This window comes from Scyliorhinus canicula, unplaced genomic scaffold, assembly GCF_902713615.1.
Source record: "Scyliorhinus canicula unplaced genomic scaffold, sScyCan1.1, whole genome shotgun sequence".
Taxonomy (NCBI): domain Eukaryota; kingdom Metazoa; phylum Chordata; class Chondrichthyes; order Carcharhiniformes; family Scyliorhinidae; genus Scyliorhinus; species Scyliorhinus canicula.
In genome coordinates, this window is record NW_024055620.1 from 1 (window position 1) to 6,495 (window position 6,495).

Genomic DNA, 6,495 nt, shown 5'->3' on the forward strand with positions numbered 1-6,495 from the left:
CCCTGTATACTGACCCGCTGACAGTGCCGACACAGGCCCATCATCACTCTCCTGCCCTGTATACTGACTGACCCACTGACAGTGCCGACACAGGCCCATCATCACTCTCCTGCCCTGTATACTGACTGACCCGCTGACAGTGCCGACACAGGCCCATCATCACTCTCCTGCCCTGTATACTGACTGACCCTCTGACAGTGCCGACACAGGCCCATCATCACTCTCCTGCCCTGTATACTGACTGACCAGCTGACAGTGCCGACACAGGCCCATCATCACTCTCCTGCCCTGTATACTGACTGACCCTCTGACAGTGCCGACACAGGCCCATCATCACTCTCCTGCCTGTATACTGACCCTCTGACAGTGCCGACACAGGCCCATCATCACTCCCCTGCCCTGTATACTGACTGACCCTCTGACAGTGCCGACACAGGCCCATCATCACTCTCCTGCCCTGTATACTGACCCGCTGACAGTGCCGACACAGGCCCATCATCACTCTCCTGCCCTGTATACTGACTGACCCTCTGACAGTGCCGACACAGGCCCATCATCACTCCCCTGCCCTGTATACTGACTGACCCTCTGACAGTGCCGACACAGGCCCAGCAGAAACTCAAGCGGGAGAATCCAGCTAAGAAGGTTGTGCAGTGCTGGTCCGAGGAGACAGAAGAGCTCTTACGTGACTGCTTGGAGACAGTGGACTGGTCCATATTTAAGAACTCAGCGACTAACTTAAATGAGTATGCCACCACCGTCACAGACTTCATCAGCAAATGTGTGGACGACTGCGTGCCAAAGAAAGCAGTACGTACGTTCCCCAACCGGAAACCATGGCTCAACCGCAAGATTGACTCCCTACTGAAGGACAGATCTGAGGCGTTCAAGGCAGACAACCCTGTCCTATACAAGAAATCCAGGTACGACCTCCGCAAAGCCATCCGAGATGCCAAGAGAGAATATCAAACCAAGCTAGAGTCACAGACAGACTCTCGGCGGTTGTGGCAAGGACTAAGCAACATAACGGGCTACAAAGCGAAGCCGAGCATTATCTCTGGCAGCAGCGCACCCCTCCCCGATGAACTTAATGCATTCTATGCTCGGTTTGAGCAGGTAACCAACAATCCGCTGTCGAATGCCCCAGCAGCCCATAATTCACCCATACCCACCATCACAGTTTCCGAAGTCAGATCGGCCTTCCTGAAAGTGAACCCACGGAAGGCGATGGGCCCGGACGGTATCCCTGGTCGTGCACTCAGAGCCTGCGCAGACCAGCTGGCAGAGGTATTCACAGACATCTTTAACCTATCCCTACTCCACTCCGAGGTCCCCACCTGCTTCAAGAAGACCACCATCATACCGGTACCAAAGAAGAACCAGGCAACGTGCCTCAATGACTACCGCCCGGTGGCCCTGACGTCAGTTGTAATGAAGTGCTTAGAGAGGCTGATCATGAAGCGCATCACCTCCATACTCCCGGAACGCCTTGACCCACTTCAATTCGCATACCGTCGCAACCGGTCCACATCAGACGCCATTTCCCTGGCCCTACACTCATCCCTAGAGCATCTCGAAAACAAGGACTCCTACATCAGACTCCTATTTATTGACTACAGCTCCGCCTTCAACACCATAATCCCAGCCAAGCTCATATCAAAGCTCCAAAACCTAGAACTTGGCTCTCCACTCTGCAACTGGATCCTTGACTTTCTGACCAACAGACCACAGTCAGTAAGAATGAACACCAACACCTCCTCCACAATAGTCCTCAATACCGGGGTCCCGCAAGGCTGCGTACTGTTAGGCTAAATCTCAGTTCAATGAGTGAGTCGACACAGTAAGGCTTCAATCAAGTAGATAGTTTTTACTTAGGATTGTAACACGTACAGCCATCTGAGTTATGGCTGGAGAAGGCGCATTCTGCCGAGCCTCAAGTTACACACACTGATAAAGGTTGTTCCGCGCGCAATGGCCTTGGGCGGGTTACATAGCTGCCCACTCACAGTACTGTTGCTAACCTAAATGTTATCTAAACCGCCACCCCCATCGCCCTCCTTAGTCAGAGCTAGAAGCAGCTGCACAAATATACCTTACAATCCCTCCTTTGTCCTCTTATGAGGACAACAATTACTTCCCGCGCCCCCTATGTTTTGAAACGCGCGCAAAAATAAAAAATAAAAAACCCTTTTTGCCAAGCGTTCTATACCGCCTGGTTGGGTCCTGAGGTCTCTGGTAGGTGAGGACCCCCCCCCCCCCCATCCTCTTGGCTCGACCCGCCGGAGTCTCAAGTCCTTCCCAGGGGCGGTGTACATTATATACAATTTTTGCCTTGCCCCTTATAACCCGCGCGTTTTTCTTTGGTTCCCTTCCCCCCCAGTTTCACATTTCAGCTTCTAAGTACTCTTCTTGGTCAAAAATATCTTCATGTCCTGGTATTTAGGAGGTAGTTCCTCCCGGTTGGCGAATGCCCTCAGCCCACGGGATTTTTCCGGGTTTTCTGATACACACCAGGTCCCCTTCTTTTATCGGACTCTCCTGTCCTTCTTCTCCGTCACCGGCCGCGTTGTTCACCTGTTGCGAAACTAAAGTGACCATGTTACCGAGCATTTTGATATATTGACTCATTTCAATTTCCCTATCTTCCCATGTTTGCACCCACTCCGGGTTGGTCTTGGGTCCTGGGTCGTTAAGAGGGTGAAAATTCAAAACTTAAGATTTGTAAGTTCCAATTAAAAAGCATCTTCAGCTGTGTGGACTGTTCATTACTTTATCAGAATTTAAAAGGCCAGAACTCGCAGGCAAACCAGCATGGGAGTGTCAAGACATCTTCTGGATTACACACAAAAGCTTGTTGAAAGGGTTGACTGTCTTGCAGAGACAAAAAGGGGGTATAGTGGGTGCATAAATTGGAATGATGCCATTCGCATCTCTAAACTTGTTTTTAAATTTTTCACTCAAATGGCTGGGAGTAAAAGTTGGAGTGCTGCCAAATTCCCGTTATCAAGTTTTTCAGGGAACACAATATGTTATTGAAACTCATGGACATATTTCATTTACCCATCTGTTGTTTATAAGTCATTCTGCAATCTCATAATTAAAACATCTGCGTTGTGAGACAGTTTAGTTTCACCCTACTGATGATTATTTGTGTCAGGGAAGTTTTAACCCTGAACTAATGAAACACCGGCTTGATCATATTTGTCATATGTATTTCAACTATCCTAACCTCCACTGAACACCATAAAACTAATATTTTCTTATTTTTACATACGTGATTTTGCACCCTGATTAAAATTATAGCCTTTGAAAAGAAAAAAAATTGTTAACTGTACTCAAACTATAATCTTTAAAGACAATGCGTAGACAATTTGAAGCTTTCAAATAATCACAGCTCGTAACAAGTCAAGGTCTGAAGTCAAAGTCTGAATACAAAGACTGTGAATAGTTCAGAACAAAGTTTAGATGCCTAAAACTCTCTCTCTCTCTTTCTCTGTGTCTGTCTCTGGAACTCTTGTCGCTCTTTCTCTTTACCTTTATCTAACTACCCCTGCCCTTCTCTGTCTCTCCCTGACTCGCTCTTTTTCGCTCTCTCAACTTTCGCTGTCTCTATCAGTCTCTCTCTCTCTACGTAACTCTCTCGACGTAACTCTGTCTCTCTCTTTCTCTAAAATGGAACAAAATTAAAATGCTGAACAAAATTTTCAATCTCCTTCAAAAACTTTATCTGTGTCATTCCATTTAAGTCAATTTCCACTGATTAATTTTAGAGGCATTAGCTTTTCTTAGAGATGTATATTTCTTTGTGCAGATGACCTGCTTGCTGAAATGGTTAAATTTTTGTACAGAATCAAAAGTGGTGGAGAACTTGGCATGATGCCATCTCCATCCGTTATGTGACCTTAGACATTACCCATCCTTTCTTTCAATTTTCAATGTTCGTTATTTAACCGGTTTTTGGAAAGAGACATTACTGGATGTTTATTTTTCTTTTATTTCAAGTGAGTTGAATTACTGCTGAATTTATCTGGACGGCTTGAAACGATCTGAAGTTATTCTCGACATGTATCCATTCTTAAGTTTCTAACCGTAACCTTGTATTGATTTTCCTCCCCATTTTTTTGTTTTGGGAGGGGGGGTTAGTCATCCTCAGATATTCCTGAACAAAAGTAATTGAGTGTTTTAGCCCCTTTCTGATCTTTTGGACTTCACTTAATTTGATTTTTTTTTCTCCTTGAGACATTCCGGGACAGTCGTTAGCCGTAATTGTTGGCAGTTTTGTGAGGTCTTTACACTATCTTTACCCACTTGATTGCTTTGCTTAAAGGAGTTAGAGCTCAATTCCTTTAAACCAGCCTGTCTTCCAAATGGTATGAAGGTTTAATTTATCATTTGTGCTTAGAACTTTATTTGTCTTATCTTTACTTCTGTGTATCTCACCATTTTTCTCTGTTCCACAGAAATCACACCCATCTTTGATCATTGTTTTTTTTACCAGAGTATTTTGCTCTTCAAAAACCAAAAAAATGTTTTAAACTGACTTTTTTACTCATTTGGCCTTGATACTAGATTTATTGGATGTTACCTCACCGTCTGTCCGCCTTGCCAAGTGATTCTAATTTTAGGCGGTCAAAGGTTTGACTACTCGCCTTGTCCACCGGCTCGAGCGACGTCCAGCTCAGCAAATCCTTCCAGACTTACACTAAATGTTAGGGGTGAAAATATTCACACAAAGGCCTGAATATCAGTAACAAAGCAGTTTACTATGTCAGAATTCTGGGAGATAAGATTTGGGAACTCCGCAGTCCCTGACAGCACCTTATCTCACTTAAGCTTAAACTCACATGGATTAATATACAGATTCAAGGCGGATAGCCTAATGACTTGGTTATTTTCCCATATGTGCCGTCCTTTTTTTTTAAGACGTTGGCTGTTTTAACTATTTCTTTCTCTGTCAATTTTATACCCAATTTTAATGCATTAGTTTTCCCCCAGTGGCCATTTTTCTTCTAAATTTTTATGCTCTTTTCGCGCGCTAATGTTACCGGACATTTATATTTCAAGGACATTTATATTTCAAGGACATTTATATTTCAAGTCTCTTATGAACCGGTGATAATAGATCCAAAACTGTTTTGTTTTCAATGCCCGACCTTCACGTGACAGATCTCTGTTCTTAATAACCAGTCTAAGGCAACAAAACAATTTTCCGATTCTAAGACTCTACTTCCTTCTCACTCTACTTCTGATATCTGACAGTTTTTTAAGTAAAGACTTTAAGTAAATATTATCACTAATATTTGGTCGAAGGTAATAATTCTATTTCCTTCTCACTCTACTTCTGAGATCTGACAGTTTTTTAAGTAAAGACTTTAAGTAAATATTATCACTAATATTTGGTCGAAGGTAATAACATGAATCTTACACCTTAAGGACTTTTAAGTTTAACTTAACACTTACGTGTCACAATCCCAAGGCGTTTGACGTCCGGCTATGGTCGTCTTCTAATTTTTTCTCCTTTTTCAATCACTGAGACAATTATTACACAATTTAAAATTTCAATTTTGGAGTTTTGATTTAACAGGTTTGACTCCGTACCTTCTTTTTAGCCGGCTTTTAATTGTCTCTGCGATCTTAAACGGAGTTGTGTTCGACTCCCCCCCAACGTCGGGGTCACCAATTTGTTAGGCTAAATCTCAGTTCAATGAGTGAGTCGACACAGTAAGGCTTCAATCAAGTAGATCATTTTTACTTAGGATTGTAACACGTACAGCCATCTGAGTTATGGCTGGAGAAGGCGCATTCTGCCGAGCCTCAAGTTACACACACTGATAAAGGTTGTTCCGCGCGCAATGGCCTTGGGCGGGTTACATAGCTGCCCACTCACATCATCATACTGACGATGCAGAGCCTCCTGTCTATGTCGCTGGTACCTAGCCCCTCATACTGACGATGCAGAGCCTCCTGTCTATGTAGCTGGAGCCTAGCCCCTCATACTGACGATGCAGAGCCTCCTGTCTATGTCGCTGGTGCCTAGCCCCTCATACTGACGATGCAGAGCCTACTGTCTATGTCGCTGGTGCCTAGCCCCTCATACTGACGATGCAGAACCTCCTGTCTATGTCGCTGGTGCCTAGCCCCTCATACTGACGATGCAGAGCCTCCTGTCTATGTCGCTGGTACCTAGCCCCTCATACTGACGATGCAGAGCCTCCTGTCTATGTCGCTGGTGCCTAGCCCCTCATACTGACGATGCAGAGCCTCCTGTCTATGTCGCTGGTAGCCTAGCCCCTCATACTGACGATGCAGAGCCTCCTGTCTATGTCGCTGGTAGCCTAGCCCCTCATACTGACGATGCAGAGCCTCCTGTCTATGTCGCTGGTGCCTAGCCCCTCATACTGACGATGCAGAGCCTCCTGTCTATGTCGCTGGTGCCTAGCCCCTCATACTGACGATGCAGAGCCTCCTGTCTATGTCGCTGGTGCCTAGCCCCTC

At 45.2% G+C, this 6,495-nt stretch overlaps 1 long non-coding RNA gene across 1 annotated transcript; it reads right to left on the reverse strand.

The window, feature by feature from the left end:
• Window positions 1-2,369: 2,369 nt before the first annotated feature.
• On the reverse strand, window positions 2,370-5,882 carry LOC119960547. The gene is made up of 2 exons (XR_005459439.1): window positions 5,461-5,882; window positions 2,370-2,585 (listed from the first exon to the last, which is right to left on the reverse strand). It is a non-coding gene; the product is annotated as an uncharacterized LOC119960547 (long non-coding RNA).
• Window positions 5,883-6,495: the final 613 nt, after the last annotated feature.